We start from the raw sequence: 17210 nt of genomic DNA, 5'->3' as shown, positions 1-17210 counted from the left end.
GCCCCACACTGGGATGGAAGGAGCCCCTTGCAGGACAGACAGGGGAGAAAGGACTCCCTGGATCTGCCAGCAGCTCTAAACCCAGCCCCAGCCTGGGCCAGGGCTTGGCAGCTGCAGCAGGAGCAGCTCAGGCTCCCTGGGGCCAGCAAAGGAGCTGCGAAAGGCACAGCCCCGGGGCACAGCCCTGGGCCCGGCCCCTTCCCTCTCTGCTCTTCTCCGTGGCTGCACAGAGCACACGGAAGCACACACTGGCATTGCACACGGGAGGAAGTTGGACAGCTAAATGCTCCTTCCTCCCACTGACAGCGATCCTGTGGGATCCCTCAGGGCTTGAGAAGGGAGCCGGGCAAATTTTCCTGAATCCATCTGCCCTGAGAGTGCCTTAAGGGAAAGGGCAAATGTGTGAGCTCTGGCCTCCTTGTCTCTGCTTATTCTGACAAGATGGTACATTGAGAACTTGCCTCCAGCATTTCCCAAGAGTCTCAAGCCATAATCCAGCAGGGCTTCCAGATAATCCGTGTCCCGATCCCAGTCTAGAAGGGAGCAAAGATCAGAGCCATTTCCATGGTGTGTTGGGATCCCCTACTCACTCACAGAACTGGGCACTGCAAGGGGGTCAGATAAGTCTGTGGGAGCCAGATGAGAATGGAGATGGCCAAAACTGCACAGGGGCCTGGGGAGCTCAGGGCTGGCTGCTGGTCAACCCCCATCCTCTTTGCAGGCCCAGTGCAGCATCCCTGGAGAGGAAACTGGAGCAGCCCACGGCCCATGGGGATTCTCTCACTTGTACAAAGGAAACTTTCTTTTAATCCCTTGGGAAAACTGCAGCAGGCAGTGCCGCAAATATCCCTCCCCAACGCCCTCCCTCCCTCCCTCCCTCCTGTCCTACCAACCACCCGCCCTCCTTCTGCTGGCACACCTGCCCCAGCCCAAGGGCACATAGCCAGGCCCTCTCAGGACACACTGGAGCCGTGCTCTCACCCTCTGCCCTTTCCCCACCATGGGCACCCCGTGCAGTCTCTCCCAGGTTTAGGGACGTGTCTCCCACGGAGGGACCCCAGCAGGACTGCTCAGTACCCGAGTGCCCTGAGCATAACAATTCCTCTGGGCTGTGCCGGTCTTGTCTGGGCTGTTCCCGCACTGCCAAGCAGCAGAGAGGGCAGCTCAAGCCTCAGCAGGGCTCAGCAGGCCCAGAGGCACAGCAATTACCTCCTGTGCCTGTGCCTGGCATCGCCTCCCTTCCTGCAGCAGAGGCTGCCAATGAGCCACTGCTTCCTCCGGGAAACTCAGCCTTCAGCACAGCCTCTCCATCCACTTCTGGAGAAAGGAAGAGGGACAGCTGGATCAGGTGGGACTGCTGCCCATTGTGGAGGTGGCATCTTCAGGAGGCAATGCTTGTGAAAGGCAAGCATGGTTAAGGATCAGGAAATCCCTATAAAATTTCTGGGTAGGCTACGACCCACTCCCTCCTCCAAACCACTGCTCCTCCTAATCTGCCTGGGGACTGGGAAATTGCAGGGGATCTCAGGGAGTGCATGGTCCATGCTGCAGTTTGCGCTCCCTGTCAGCTGGTGCCAAATGCCTTCCTGCAGAGGCTGGGGAGAAGCTGCAGCCAGGCCAGGCTGGCAAACAGCCCTGCAGGCCGTGAAAGCAGCAGCAGGGCAGCCAGGCTGCCCTGGATCCCTTCCCGCTGTGCCGGGCACGGCATGTCCAGATGTGCAGGGAAAGCCCCCGGCTGCTGAGTCCCAGGGGAAGGCTGAGGAAAATGCTCTCACCATTTCCTCCCTGCAGCAATCCTTTCAGCATTTGCCTCATGTATTCGGATGGCCCATGGGGTTTCTTGTGTCCTGTAGCTTTGTTCTTTCCCGTCGGAGGACCTTCAAGCAACATAGTTCCGTTTCCCAGGAATGGATCCCACAAAATCATTGTTTAGCCTGTGGGGTCACCAGGGACACGCTACTCACCCCTGCGACGGGAGCTGGGCTTGCGTGCAACATCCACCAAAGGACCTGGGAAAGTCCTCCCTGCAGACACACCTGTAACTCAACAGCCACAGAAGCTCCTGTCATCTCTGCAGATCTGCACGGGCAGCACGGAGCCGCAGGAGAACTCGTGAGGGGATGGCGCAGGGCGAGGGCACACACGTGCATGGTTCTGTCCTGGCACCTGCAGCCATGGCCCCCTGGCCGAGCTTTGGGCTCTGAGCTGGCGGCTCTTCCCGGGGGAAAGGCCTTGACCTACCCTCACCACCTCCCAGAGGCTCAGTAATGGGTATGGGTTGGGAAGCTGGACCACCTTCACCAACAGCTTCAGCTGCAAAGAAAGGCAGGACAGAACAGCTCCCGTGGCGCTGTTGGAGATCCTCAGGCTGCACCAAGGCTCAGCCCCGAGGCACAGCCCTGGGCCCGGCATTTTCCCTCTCTGCTCTTCTCCGTGGCTGCACAGAGCTCATGGAAGCACACACAGGCAATGCATACGGGAGGAAGGTGGACAGCTAAATGCTCCTTCCTCCCACTGACAGCGATCCTGTGGGATCACTCAGGGCTCCAGAAAGGAGCAGGCCAAGGCTTCCAGAATCCTTCAACCCCGACTTAACCCTAATGAAAATGGCAGATGAGTGAACTCTTGCCTCCTTGACTCTGATTATTCTGTCAGTAAAAAGAGAAAGTTAGAACTTCTCTCCAGCATTCTCCATGATCTTTAAAGTGTCCTTCATCAGCACTTGGAAATAATTCAATTTGCGATCCAAATCTAGAGGGAAGCAGCGACCAGACCCATTTCCACGGTGTGCTGGGATCCCTTCTGCATTGGGGAACTGGGCACTGCAAGGGGGTCAGGTATGGCTATGGGATCCAGATTTGAATGGACATGGCCAAAGCTGCATAGGGGCTTGGGAAACTCTGGGCTGGCTCCTGGTCACACCCCACCCTCTTTCCCTGCCCTGTGTGACATTTCTGGAGAGGAAAATGGGGCTGCCGGGGTCCCCGGGGTCTCTCTCCCTCCCACAGCAGAAACCCTCCCTAAAGCCCAGGGAAAAGCATCCCCCAGTGCTTCCCGGGGAGCAGGGAGCGCTGTCCCGGGAAAGGGGAGCCAGGCTGCCGGCTCACCTGCTCCCCGCGCTTGCAGCGGAGCAGCCTGGGCAGCCCTGGCAGGCAGGGCCACGGCCAGGAGGAGCAGGAGGAAGAGGCGCAGAGCAAGGGCCATGCTGCCTTGCCCTCTGCCAGTCCCGCAGCTCTTGCTGCCACCGCTGTCCTGACACCGCTGTCCCAGTGTCAGCACCACTGCTGCCAGCGCCGCTGCTGCCGCAACAGTTGTGCTCAAGGACTGACTGCTCGGTTGTTGTGGTGCTGTGCAACCACGGGGCTCTGGCACCTCTGTGACCTCAGAGCCTGCTGTGACCTCAGCCTGCTGTGACCCCAGAGCCTGCTGTGACCTCATGGCCTTGGCTGTATCCCCAGAGTGTACCCCCATCTATATAAACGGACTGCCCTGACTGTAAATGTTTTGTTTCATCAAAGGGCCATTTCTCAGCAAAACCTTTGTTTTGCCAGCTGACATTGCTGGTCAGGCTGTGTGCCTGAAGCTGCTCAGAATTCACAGAATTCATACAAAATTCACAGAATGACCATGTTGGAAGAGACCTTCAAGATCATCGAGTCCAACACATGTCCCAGTACTTGAACTAAATCATGGCACCGAGTGCCACGTCCAGTGTTTTTTTAAACACGTCCAGGGACGGTGACTCCACCACCTCCCCGGGCAGGCCATGCCTGTACTTTATCACTCTTTCCGTGAAAAACCTTTTCCTAACGTCCAATCTACATTTCCCTTGGTGCAGCTTGAGGCTGTGTCCTCTGGTTCTGTCAGTTGCTGCTTGGAGAAAGAGCCCAACCCCACCTGAGCACAGCCACCTTTCAGGAAGTTGTAGAGTGATAAGGCCACCCTTGAGTCTCCTTTTCTCCAGGCTGGACACCGCCAGCTCCCTCAGCTGCTCCTCACAGGGCTTGTGTTCCTGGCCCCTCACCAGCCTCGTTGCCTCCTCTGGATGTGCTCGAGTGTGTCAATGTCCGTCCCAAACGGAGGGCCCAGAACCGGACACAGCACTCAAGGTGTGCCCTGACCAGCGCCAAGCACAGGGGCAGAATGATCTCCCTGCTCCTGCTGATCCAGGCCAGGAGCCATTGGCCTTCTTGGCCACCAGGGCACACTGCTGGCTCATGTTCAGCCGGCTGTCAACCAGTTCCCCCCAGGTCCCTTTCTGCCTGGGCACTGCCCAGCCACACCGTCCCCAGCCTATAACGCCGCAGGGGGTTATTGTGGCCAAAATGCAGGAGTGGGTACTTGGACTTACTAAACTTCATCCTACTGGACTCTGCCCATCCATCCAGCCGTTCCAGGTCTCCCTGCAGAGCCCTCCTGCCTTCCAACAGATCGACACACACTCCCAGCTTGGTGTTGTCTGCAGATTTACTGATGAAAGACTCAATCCCCTCATCCATGGGGTCAATAGAAACATTGAACAGAGCTGGCCCCAGCACAGAGCCCTGGAGGACACCAGTGCTGGCTGGCTGCCAGCTGGAATGCAGCACCGCTCCCCACCACTCTCTGGGCCCGGCCATCCAGCCAGTTCTGAACCCAGCTCAGAGTGCTCCTGTCCCAGCCGTGGGCTGCAGCTCTTCCAGGAGTGTGCTGTGGGAGGCAGTGTCAAAGGCCGTGCTGGAGTCCAAACAGACAACATCCGCAGCCTTTCCTGCATCCACCAGGTGGGTCACTTGGTCATAAAAGTATATCAGGTTGGTCAGACATGACCTACCCCTCCTAAACCCTTGCTGGCTGGGTCTGATACCCTGGCCATCCTGTAGATGCTGTGTGATGACACTCGGTATAAACTGTTCCATGACCTTACCGGGTACTGAGGTCAGGCTGACTGGCCTGTAATTACCAGGATCCTCCTTCCTGCCCTTGTTGTGAATGGGTGTGACACTGTGCAGCTTCCAGCCATCTGGAACCTCACCAGTGAGCCAGGACTGCTGGTAAATGATGGAGAGTGGCTTTGCAAGCTCATCTGCCAACTCCCTCATCACCCTGGGCTGCATCCCATCTGTTCCCATGGATTTATGAACGTCTAAACAGCTCAGCAGTTCTGACTGCCTCCTCCTGGATAACAGGGGGCCCATTCTGCTCCCTGGCTCCATCAACCAACCCAGGAGGACAGCTGTCCTGGGGACAAGTCATTCCCACTAAGGACTGAGGCAAAGAAGGCGTTAACCACCTCTGCCTTCTCCTGATCTGCAGTTACTAAGTTCCCTCCCACATCTAATAAAGAACAAAGGTTGGTCTTACCCTTCCTTTTACCAGTGATGCATTTGCGAAAACAGTTTTATTACCCTTTACAGAAGTTGTCATTTTAAGTTCAAACTGAGCTTTGGCCTCCCTAATTTTTTTTTCCTACATGCTTTTAGCAACCCCCTTAAATTCTTCCGGAGAGACCCGACCCTCCTTCCAAAGATGATACATCCTCCTTTTATTCCTAAATTCCTCCAAAACCTCCTTGCCCATCCAGGCTGGGCATTTGCCTCATCGAGTCATCTTTCGGCACCCAGGGGCGCCCTGCTCCTGTGCCCTCAAGATCTCTGTTTGGAAGCATGCCCACTTTTCCTGGACTCCTTTGTTTTTAAGGGCTGCTTCCCAAGGAACTCTCTGAACAAGTCTCCGAAACAGGCCAAAGTCTGCCCTCTGGAAGTCCAATGTAAAAGTCTTATTGACGTTCCTCCTGATTTCACAAAATAGCAAGACATCTTGATACCACGGTGTTCCCATGTCTGAGACGTAACATAAGGCAGACCACTCGTGTTTCCTCAGAAAAACAGCCTTGTTTATTGTCCGGAGCTTTCTTTTATAGCCCATTCAAAGCTCCCAGGTCGAGACAGCTCATTGGTCTATCTGTGTGCCCCGAGACTCTGAACCTATACAATGCCTGCATCCTAGGAGAGCTCCCACTGGCTGTGTGCTTCTGCCAGTCAAACACAGAGGCTGGTACACGGAGCAGAGCTGGACTGCTTATTATAACTTGATTAATGCTGACTACAGATCAGCTTGCCATGCAACAAATTCTATCATTTCATGATCACTGTGGCCCAAGAAGCCTCCAACCACCACATCTCTCCCCAGTCCACCTCTATTTGCAAACAGCAGATCTAACATGGTCCCTCCCCTGGGGGGCTCGCCCACCAGCTGCAACAAACAGTTGTCCTCCACACACTCTACAGATTTCCTGGGCTGCTTTTTTTCTGCTGTATTGAAGTCCCAGCAGATGTCTGGCAAGTTGAAGTCGCCTACAAGAACAAGGGCTGATGATCCTGAAACATTCTCTAGCTGCTTATAGAATGAGTTGTCCACCTCTTCTTCCTGCCTGGGTGGATGATAACAGACTCTCAGTAGGATGTCAGCCTTGTTGGCCTTCCCCCTAATTCTTACCATAGGCATTCAACATTCTGCCAATTAGTTCCAATATCCATGGTGTCCAAAGCCTCCCTTTTTTATTCTTTAAATAAAGGGCCACCCCTCCACCTCTTCTCCCTCTCGTGTCTCTCCTGAAGAGCTTGTAGCTATCCAGGGCAGTGCTCCAGCCATGTGAGTCATCCCACCCTGTTTCTGTGATGGCAATCATAGCATAGCTCTGCAGCTCTGCTGCTGCACCATGGCCTCCAGCTCTTCTTGTTTGTTGCCCATGCTGTGTGCATTGGTGTGCATGCACCTCAGCTGGGCTGCTGATTCCATCCCTAACTCAGGCTTACCATCCTTGGGCCTGCTTCCAGAGAGCCCAGCTATATCCCCTTCCCCCTTGAAACCTAGTTTAAAGCCCTCTCAACAAGGTCTGCTAGCTCATCAGCTAAAAGCCTTCTGCCTTTAACAGAGAGATGGAGAGCATCTGGTTTACAGCAGGCCAGGTGCCATAAAAGTTGCCCCATGATCAAAGAATCCAAAATTCTGCTGCTGACACCAACCCTTGCAACACTCATTGATAGTTTGAGCTCTCCTGTTCCTTTCACCGTTTTTCCCAGCCACCAAAGGGTCTGAGGAAAGGACTACCTGTGCCCCCGTCCCATCAACCACTTGTCCCAGTGCCCTAAAGTCCCTTTTAATTGTCCTGACACTCCTCTTTTCAATCTCATCGCTGCCAGCCTGGAGTATCAGCAGTGGGTAATAATCAGAGGACTGAATCAGCCCAGGCAGTGTCTCAGTGATCTTTCGTCCCCGGGCCCCAGGGAGGCAGCAGACCTCCCTGTGGGGTGGGTTCGGTCGACGTACGGGGCCCCCTGCTCCCCTCAGAAGGGAATCAGCCACTACAATTACCCTTCTTATCTTTTTGATATTAGATCCATCTTATAGATTAATGATAACTGGGAGGCTGACTGGGCAGATAAGCTTCTTCTAAATCATCTGGCTGAGTCTCTAGATCCAGGGGCGCATACCTATTCTGAAGTGGCACCTGGCTAGGGGATGGGGGTCGGGAGGAATTTTTATCATACCCTCCCTGGGCAGGGACCCATTCCCACTCTCCTTCATCTACCAGGTGCCCCTCTATTGCCTGACAGTGAGAGGCATGGGAGTCCTCTGACTCTTGCTGGGTCTCCCTTAAGGATGGAAGGGCTGAACTCCACCAATCTATTTCCCTTTCTCTTTCGCTGATACTCCTGAGTCTTTCAACTTGCTCCCTAAGCTCGGCCACCAGTGAAAGGAGATTGTTCACCTGTTCACACCGCAGGCAGGTTTTCTCCACAACTCCCCCTGAATCCACCGCTGAGCTCAAACACTCTGCACAGGAATGGGTCTGGACAGATGCATCCTTTTTGGAGGGTTCCATCTGATTACATACACTCGTATTATCTACACTTTTCAATCACGTAAAAACCATTACTACCAGTAACCCCAAAACCAATCAACCAACAGAAACGCTGCAAACAACACACAGTAAACCTGACTAGAAAGAAAAGCTGCAACCCTTCCTGCTTGCCCTGCCTGTGCCAACTGCCTCGCGAACTGCCCTTCAGAGGCGAGCCACAGCCCTGTTTGCCCGCTCCTGTTCGCCGCGCTCCCTAGAGGCCTCTTTTAACCAGCCCGCTACCCAAGGAGGGAGGAAGCCACACCCCGTCCCTGTGACTCACAGGCTCTTGATGGCTTCCCTCTTTTCCTGGGCATGCCACTGGAGGAGCTGCAGGCCCAGATGATCCCACTGAAGGAAATGGGCCCTCAGCCCAGGGACGCTCAGCATGGGCTCGCCCAGCCCCTCGGGGCCCCGCTGCTGCTCACAGCAGCCCCTGCCTGGCTCCTGCCTGCCCTCACCGTGGGCATCCACGGCTGCTCCTGGGCATGGAGCTCAGCCAGAGCTGGTGCCGGCTGGGCTTTGCTGGTGGTACCACCCGGACACTGGGGTGACAGCTCCATGTCTTTATGGTAACAGAGGAGTTGGGCCAAGCCCTACTCACCTTCAGCAAGGGCCTGAGAGCGGGGCCAGTGCCTTCAGGGGTAGAGGACCTTGTTTGGCTGGTGGCAGCATCCGCACAGCAGCAAGATGATAAAGCAGCTGTGACAGGGACATTACGCATGGGCATGGAGATGTGCGATTAGAGGTCCAGTTCTCCCTTAGGTGTTTGGCAGGACATGTGAAGGGGGAAGGATATGACTGTGAAAGAGGCCATGGCAAGTGACACAGTGAACAGAGTCTATGCTGTACCTATCATGCACTGCTTGTGTCCATGCTGCGAGCAGAAAATCCTTGAGATTCATCAAAGTGGATTCAGGGCATGTGTTCCTGTCTTGCTTTGAAGCTCTACAGGTTCGGTGGGGAGCGTGAGCCCGCGCTGTGCTGCACTGCTGAGCTGGCAGCATGGTGGATACGGCCAGGACGTTCTCTGCTTCCCCCAGAGCTGGGGCCTGCAGGCACCTTGCCGCCCCTCGGCACAGGCTGTGCCACCCAGCAAAGCCCAGCAGGCCGGGAGGAGAGCCCGGGGCCAGCGCAGCTGCTTGGGCAGTCGCTGCTTGGAGGGACCCCGGCCAAACCCATCCCTGAGCAGCCCCTGCCAGCCCTGGCCCTCCCTGCCCTGTGACAGCTCCTCCAGCCTAAGGGCACATAGCCAGGCCCTCTCAGGACACACTGGAGCCTTGCTCTCCCCCTCTGCCCTTTCCCCACCATGGGCACCCCGTGCAGTCTCTCCCAGGTTTTTGGACGCATCTCCCCCAGAGGTTCCCCGGCAGGACTGCTCAGTACCCAAGTGCCCGGAGCATAACAATTCCCGTGGACTGGGCTGGTCTTGTCCCGGCTGGGCAAGAGTAAACATTATGAATTAAAAACAATTTTTATGTTTGTATTGCCAAAGTGTCAGAAGATTCTAGGTATCTGCAACTGTAAAACTCCTTTGACAAACACAGAACTCTTGAAGTAAAGTGGAACAAACATCTGGCGTCTCCATTCCATGAAAAACTTTTATTAGATGCTACAAATGAAAAACTTATCTAAATGTTTCAAAATGCAAAACAAAGATAACATGAGGTTGTTGTTAGCCTCAGGAGCCCCATGCCTGGCTGCTGCCTGTCCACCAGACAAGCAGCTGCGCCAGTGCTGGAGGTAGCACACAGACACATGAGCTGAAGCCCAAATATGTTGCTGGAATCAAGCCTGTGACAGATGAGTAATGTGATAGTTGACTCTCACAATTAAAAGACAAATATAATGTATGTATGTTAAGAGAAGTTTTACAGAGTTCTGTTTTACCCCCCTTTGTGTTGTTCTCATGGAGCGACCTGAGTTCGGGACATTGAAGAGGGTCACCTTGTTACAAGAGCAGCACCTGAGCTCCAATCGAGATGTAAGGAAGTAAACTCCACCACTGGACAGTAAAAAAGGAGTTGATGGACAGAACTTTAAGAAGGGCAAAAGAATGAAAAGGCAAACCCTCCATTGTGCGGATGAGCACATGGAGGGGAAAATCCTCTATGCTGGGCACTCTAATATTTTATGTATTCAGTCTCCGGTTGTATTTTTAATAAATTTTTAATAAACCTCCTGCATTTTTAGCAGTCAGTATAACTTTTCTGACGAACCATTCCCTGGTTGGAGGGCTGCACCTCTTGCCCTGGCAGGACAGCAGGGCCAGTCCCTTCTGGGAGAGAGGGTCCTGTTCTGGGTGGTAGTTGCAGTGTACTTCCATCAAAAGGCTCGTAATGGAGCGGTGGAAGGGACAATAGACACTGGTAAGGAGGTGCAGGATGACAGGTCCAGTTCTCCTAGACTGAGGTGTTTGGCTGTTCTTGTGAAGCTGCAGAGGCGCTCCTGTGCAGAGAGGAGCGGCTGAGGCCCCCGGCTGCCTTTGGCACACTGGGACCCTCCTGCACAGCAGGGCCCAGAGCTGGCAAGGCTCCCCAGCACGGCTGGAGCGGCTGGCACAGCTTGGCCCAGCTGGACAGCTGCCCCTCAAGGCCCCGGCGAGCAGGGGACGGCTCTGGGCAGGCTCCCTGGCCAGGAGCGGGCCCCAGAGCGCGTCTGCCTTTCAAGGGCAATCTCGTCCCCGCTCTTTCTGCTCCCCACCTTGCCTTGCCTCTGCCCTGTGCCCCTGGGGCTGCTCTTGGCCAGGCAGCCTCAGTGGGAGCCAGCACTGGCTGCAGCCCCAGCGGGCCCCCCAGGACAAGGCCCAGCAATGAAGAGGCCAATGAAAGCCCTGGGCAGCAGCAGAACCCTCAGCAGAGCTCTTTGGACAACCACGGACCGGCCACAACTCCACTGCAGCCTCACTGGAAATGTTTCCCATCCATATTAGATTTTTAAAGAAGCTGTTTGAGGGAAAGGTGATAAAAACACTCACCATTTTCTCTTCCAGCCACACCAGATTCCAACACAGCATAAAATGAAGACCACCTCCAAAAAAAGCAGACCTGCCATTAATGGTAGCAAACAGTGTGTTTCCCAATAGCAACCATGTCTGAGGCCGTTCTGGGAATCGGGAACCCGTGTTGTGGTGCCAGCTGCATCTGTGGGAGCAGTGGGGAGCGTGAGCCAGCGCTGTGCTGCACTGCTGAGCTGGCAGCATGGTGGATACGGCCAGGACGTTCTCTGCTTCCCCCAGAGCTGGGGCCTGCAGGCACCTTGCCGCCCCTCGGCACAGGCTGTGCCACCCAGCAAAGCCCAGCCGGCCGGGAGGAGAGCCCGGGGCCAGCGCAGCTGCTTGGGCAGTCGCTGCTTGGAGGGACACGGGCCAAACCCATCCCTGAGCAGCCCCTGCCAGCCCTGGCCCTCCCTGCCCCGTGACAGCTCCCCCAGCCCCAGGGGACAGAGTCAGGCCCTGTCAGGAGCCAGTGCAGCCCCTGCCCAGTCAGGAGCCAGGGCTGGCTCTGGCCCTGGGCTCGCAGCAGGGCTCCCGCTCGGGGCTGCTCCTGTGCCTTGGGCCTCTGGGCGCTCAGGGCCAGCTGCGGGAGCAGCTGCCGCGGGAGGGGCCTTGGTGCCCGAGTCCCGATTCCCCGGGGCTGGGAATGAGCTCCAGAGGCCTCAAAGCCGAGGCGCCTCCAGCTTTGGCTGCTGCCGGGCCGTGCAAGGGCAGGGCCTGGGGGAAGAGCTGCTGCCACACAGCCCTGCCGAGGGCTGAGCCCGGCTGAGCCCGGCACAGCAATTACCTCCTGTGCCTGTGCCCGTGCCTGTGCCCGTGCCTGGCATTGCCTTCCTTCCTCCAGCAGAGGTGGGCACTGAGCCACTGCTTCCTCCGGGATGCGCCTCCTTCTGCAGAGATGTTGTGTGCATCACTTGAGAAAGGAAAAAGGACAGCAGGATCAGATGGAACCATCCACCATTCAGGGAGGGGGCATCTTCAGGAGGCAAAGCTTTTCAAAGTCATGGTTAAGGATCAGAAAAACATCGGGGTTTTTGAGACTGGGCCAGCACCCTCCCACCTCCAAACAGCTGCTGTGCCTGAGCAGAACTCGTGAGGGGATGGCGCAGGGCGAGGGCACACACGTGCATGGTTCTGTCCTGGCACCTGCAGCCCAGCTTTGGGCTCTGAGCTGGCAGCTCTCCCAGGGGGAAAGGCCTTGACCTACCCTCACCATCTCCCAGAGGCTCAGTAATGGCTATGGGTTGGGAAGCTGCACCACCTTCACCAACAGCTTCAGCTGCAAAGAAAGGCAGGACAGAACAGCTCCCGTGGCGCTGTAGAAGATCCTCAGGCTGCACCAAGGCTCAGCCCTGGGGCACAGCCCTGGGCCCGGCCCCTTCCCTCTCTGCTCTTCTCCGTGGCTGCACAGAGCTCATGGAAGCACACACTGGCATTGCACACGGGAGGAAGATGAACAGCTAAATGCTCCTTCCTCCCACTGACAGCGATCCTGTGGGATCACTCAGGGCTTGAGAATGGAGCAGGGCAGGTTTTCCCAGTCTCAACAAACTTCAGACTGTTAAGGGAAATGGCACATGAGTGAGGTCTTGCCACACTGACACTGATTATTCTCTCAGGAAAAGGACATTGAGAACTTGCCTGCAGAATTTTCCATGGATTTCACACTGTCTTGTGCTAGGCCTCCCAGATAAGCCATGTCACGATCCCAGTCTAGAGAGGAGCAGAGATCAGAACCATTTCCATGGTGTGCTGGAGTCCCCCTCTGCCTCAGGGAAATGGGCACTGCGAGGGGGTCGGGTAAGGCCATGGGAGCCAGATGTGAATGGCCATGGCCAAAGATGCACAGGGGCCTGGGGAGCTCTGGACTGGCTCCTGGCAACTCTCCACCCTCTTTGCAGGCCCTGTGCCACATCCCTGGAGGAGTGGCTGGACCTGCCCGGGGCCCATGGTGGTTCTGTCCCTCCCACAGAGGAAACCGTCACTAAATCCCTGAGGTAATCTGCAGCAGGCAGTGCCACAACTCTCCCTTCTTGCCTATCTCTGCTCGGTCAGCTCAGGCAGGCCAAGGAACAGTCAGACCCTCTCACACAGGTCAGGGCCTTGGGGAAGAGCTTCTGCCACACAGCCTCACCAAGGGCTGAGCCCAGCACAGCAATTACCTCCCGTGACTGTGCCCATGCCTGGAATCGCCTCCCTCCCTTCAGGAAATGCTGCCTTCCATAAAGCCTCTCTGTCCATCCCTTGAGAAAGGAAGAGGCACAGCTGGATCAGATGGAGCCATTACACATCGGGAAGGTGGAAACTTCAGGAGGCAATACTTGTCAAAGACATGGATAAGAATCGGGATAAGGCCCGGGCACTTGGGGCTGTGACAGGGCTCTCTCTTTTCCAAACCACCACCCCTCGTGATCTTCCTGGGGACTGGGAAATTGCAGGGGATCTCAGGGAGTGCATGGCCCATGGTGCAGTTTGGGCTCCCTGTCATCTGGTGCCAAATGCCTTCCTGCAGAGGCCGGGGAGAAGCTGCAGCCAGGCCAGGCTGGAAAACAGCCCTGCAGGCCGTGAAAGCAGCAGCAGGGCAGCCAGGCTGCCCTGGATCCCTTCCCGCTGTGCCGGGCACGGCGTGTCCAGATGTGCAGGGAAAGCCCCCGGCTGCTGAGTCCCAGGGGAAGGCTAAGGAAAATGCTCTCACCATTTCCTCCCTGCAGCAATCCTTTCAGAATTTGCCTCATGTGTTCGGATGGCCCATGGGGTTTCTTGTGTCCTGTAGCTTTGTTCTTTCCCATTGGAGGACCTTAGGGCAACATAGTTCCGTTTCCCAGGAATGGATCCCACAAAGCCAGTGCTCAGCCTGTGGGGTCACCAGGGAAACACTACTCACCCCTGCGACGGGAGCTGGGCTTGCGTGCAGTAACCAGCAAAGGACCTGGGACAGCCCTCCCTCCCTGCAGACACACCTGTAACTCAACAGCCACAGAAGCTCCTGTCATCTCTGCAGATCTGCGCGGGCAGCACGGAGCCGCAGGAGAACTCGTGAGGGGATGGCGCAGGGCGAGGGCACACACGTGCATGGTTCTGTCCTGGCACCTGCAGCCATGGCCCCCTGGCCGAGCTTTGGGCTCTGAGCTGGCGGCTCTCCCAGGGGGAAAGGCCTTGACCTACCCTCACCATCTCCCAGAGGCTCAATCCTGAAAGTGGGTTGGGAAGCCAGATCACTTTCACCAACAGGGGTATCTGCAAAGAAAGGCAGGACAGAACAGCTCCTGTGACTCTGCTGAAGTTTCTCCTTCAGGCCAGAGTGGCAGTGAGTGTCCCTGGGTGATTGGTGCCCTCCAAGGCACTCCCTCAGCTCTGCCTTCCACTCAGGAGCAGGGGCAGGGGGACCATGTGCCTGCGGTGGCCCCACACTGGGATGGAAGGAGCCCCTTGCAGGGCAGTCAGGGGAGAAAGGACTCCCTGGAGCTGCCAGCAGCTCTAAACCCAGCCCCAGCCTGGGCCAGGGCTTGGCAGCAGCAGCAGGAGCAGCTCAGGCTCCCTGGGGCCAGCAAAGGAGCTGCGAAAGGCACAGCCCCGGGGAACAGCCCTGGGCCTGGCCCCTTCCCTCTCTGCTCTTCTCCGTGGCTGCACAGAGCACACGGAAGCACACACTGGCATTGTACACGGGAGGAAGTTGGACAGCTAAATGCTCCTTCCTCCCACTGACAGCGATCCTGTGGGATCCCTCAGGGCTCTAGAAAGGAGCAAGGCATGTTTTCCAGATTCCTTCAGCCATGTGATTATGTTAAAGGAAATGGCTCCTGAGTTAGCTGTTGCCACATTTACACTGGTTTTTCTCTCAGGAAAGGCACAGGGTGAACTTGCCTGCAGCATTCTCCAACATTTTCAAGCTCTCATCCAGCAGGGCATCCAGACATTGCAAGTTACCATCCCAATCTAGAAGGGAGCACAGATCAGAACCATTTCCATGAGGTGCTGGGGTTTCCTTCTGCCTTTGGCAACTGGGCACTGCAAGGGGCTCGGGTAAGGCCAAGGCAGCCAGATGTGAATGGACATGGCCAAAGCTGCACAGCGGCCTGGGGAGCTCTGGGCTGGCTCCTGGCCATTCCCCACCCTCTTTCCCTGCCCTATGTAACATTTCTGGGGAGGAAAATGGGGCTGCCCAGGGTCCCCGGGGTCTCTCTTCCTCCCACAGCAGAAACCCTCCCTAAAGCCCTGGGGAAAAGCATCCCCCAGCGCTTCCCGGGGAGCAGGGAGCGCTATCCCAGGAAAGGGGAGCCAGGCTTCCGGCTCACCTGCTTCCCGCGGAGCAGCCTGGGCAGCCCTGGCAGGCAGGGCCACGGCCAGGAGGAGCAGGAGGAAGAGGCGCAGAGCAAGGGCCATGCTGCCTTGCCCTCTGCCAGTCCCGCAGCTCTTGCTGCCACCGCTGTCCTGACACCGCTGTCCCAGTGTCGGCACCACTGCTGCCAGCGCCGCTGCTGCCGCAACAGTTGTGCTCAGGGACTGATTGCCCGGTCGTTGTGTCAAACTCTATCCTTCCAACAAGTCGTCTAACTATGATCTAGCATTTATTTTAATTTGATTTGTCAAATCTCTCAGTTTCTGAAGTTGTTTGTGGATGGACACTGAATGGTCAGATAAGTTTATATACCACAGTCTTTCAAAATCTTCACAACTATGTCTATATGCTCGTACAAGAAAATTGATGGTGGTTCTGTTTTGTAAGGTTGTATGTTTGACAGCACTAACATCTGTCATGATGTCACTAATTGTAATGGAAGTAAGTACTGACTTCTTGACTAACGCCCTAACTGGTAGAATAGTTGTAATGCTTTACTTGAGGCAATTTGAGGTAGAAATAAAGCTGCTGTAATTCGTTTTGCAGGGCCCCAGGGACTGAAATTGTTATTACAGTTTTCTTTATAATGATGGGTAAATCTTTTTTTTTCTATGTTTTCTCTTGATAATTTTTTGCCATTAGGTAGGTGCCATTTCAGTGAGCTGTCTGATGCTACATGGGTACGTGGGCTGCCTTTAACTTTTCAGGGAATGCCCTGTTAGGCTCGATTTCTATAAATGAGCCAATGTCTTTTTGGCAGTTGCTGTGGGGACTCATACCCTTAGAGGGCACTGGGGTAGTGCAATTGCACCACAAACTTGAGCTGCTGTGTATCCAGGATGATGGGGCGTGACACTTAATTGTGGATCTCCCTGGTACTGAAACTCAGCACAAAATTCTATTGCTAAAGAAGCAAGAACTTCGAATACTTGAGGTTCAGGGGGTGCTTTAAGAAGATCAGGGGCCTAAGGATGTTAATTGATTATGTGCTTTGTCGCGTTGGTAGCTTCACATTAATATTTGTCACAATCAGCTACTGGCCACTCTTAACTGGTATCGGTACACTGACTAAACGGGTCGCAAAGGGTTTGTCTGGGTTCCAATTGGTCAGACGTGGTGTCTGAGCCTGCTGACTTGGCTAAAGCAACCTAAACATTCATTTTTAGCTGATCTACAGACATAGCTGCACTGTAAAAGTAAGTAAGTAAAACAAATAAGTGCCAGTATATCATTTGATCAAACTCTATGTTCTTGTTCAGCTGCTTTTTGGTAAAAGCTTTCTCATATGGTTCTCACACAAATCTTTTAGCATTTGTTTAGGGACTGGCTAACTCTAAGGCTCTAAACTGACCCTCTAACAGTCAATTTTTACAAATTTGGATATAGTTGGATTCTTTTTAACACGACACACACCACACTTTTGCAACAAGAGCTCTGTGATATTAACAATTTTCACAGTCCAAGCATCCACATAAAACTCAAGATTTGTAGTTTTTGTGTGTTGAACAGGGAATGTCTGGCATGAACCACAGTCTCTGTGCGGCTCACGTCGGTGTGCTCGTTTCCCTGCTCGTGGAATTGTCGGTGAGCTCTTGTGTGTGATATGGTTTCACGTTTCTTGCTGGGACCCACTTAGGTCCGGCACCTGTGGAAACACAAGCATAGCCTTTGCCCCAGGTTGCTAGTGGCAATGGTCCTTCAATTTGTCCTGTCTCAGGGTTTCTGATTAAAACTGGAGGATTTTCTTCCATTTTTGCCTGTGTGCTATTTGAAAAGTGCCTAAAAACTGGAGGATTAGGTTCTGCAAATGAGCTATTCAAAAAATGGAAGCCATATAAAGCTTTGCTCAACCTCATCTGAGGTGTTGCTTGGGCCTCTCCCCCTCTCTGTTGATCTCGAGTGCATTTTTGTGTGTGTGGTATCTTTTTAATAATTGCCTGACTTGTGGGGGACTGGGCAATTCTCATCCTTCAAAAATGTGGCCAATTTTG

At 54.9% G+C, this 17210-nt stretch overlaps 1 long non-coding RNA gene across 3 annotated transcripts; it reads right to left on the bottom strand.

The window, feature by feature from the left end:
• Nucleotides 1-947: 947 nt before the first annotated feature.
• Nucleotides 948-14630, bottom strand: LOC137466374 (uncharacterized). 3 transcript variants are annotated; one of them, XR_010995135.1, is made up of 4 exons: nucleotides 14046-14630; nucleotides 1965-2036; nucleotides 1776-1877; nucleotides 948-1317 (listed from the first exon to the last, which is right to left on the bottom strand). It is a non-coding gene; the product is annotated as an uncharacterized lncRNA (long non-coding RNA). The 3 variants fall into 3 exon arrangements; XR_010995136.1 differs by lacking the exon at nucleotides 14046-14630 and adding an exon at nucleotides 12088-12412 and having other exon boundaries at nucleotides 948-1314; XR_010995134.1 differs by having other exon boundaries at nucleotides 949-1314.
• Between the last annotated feature and the right edge of the window lie 2580 nt (nucleotides 14631-17210).

Source organism: Anomalospiza imberbis, unplaced genomic scaffold (genome assembly GCF_031753505.1).
Source record: "Anomalospiza imberbis isolate Cuckoo-Finch-1a 21T00152 unplaced genomic scaffold, ASM3175350v1 scaffold_192, whole genome shotgun sequence".
Classification (NCBI taxonomy): domain Eukaryota; kingdom Metazoa; phylum Chordata; class Aves; order Passeriformes; family Viduidae; genus Anomalospiza; species Anomalospiza imberbis.
This window is presented reverse-complemented; position numbering and strand designations above follow the sequence as displayed.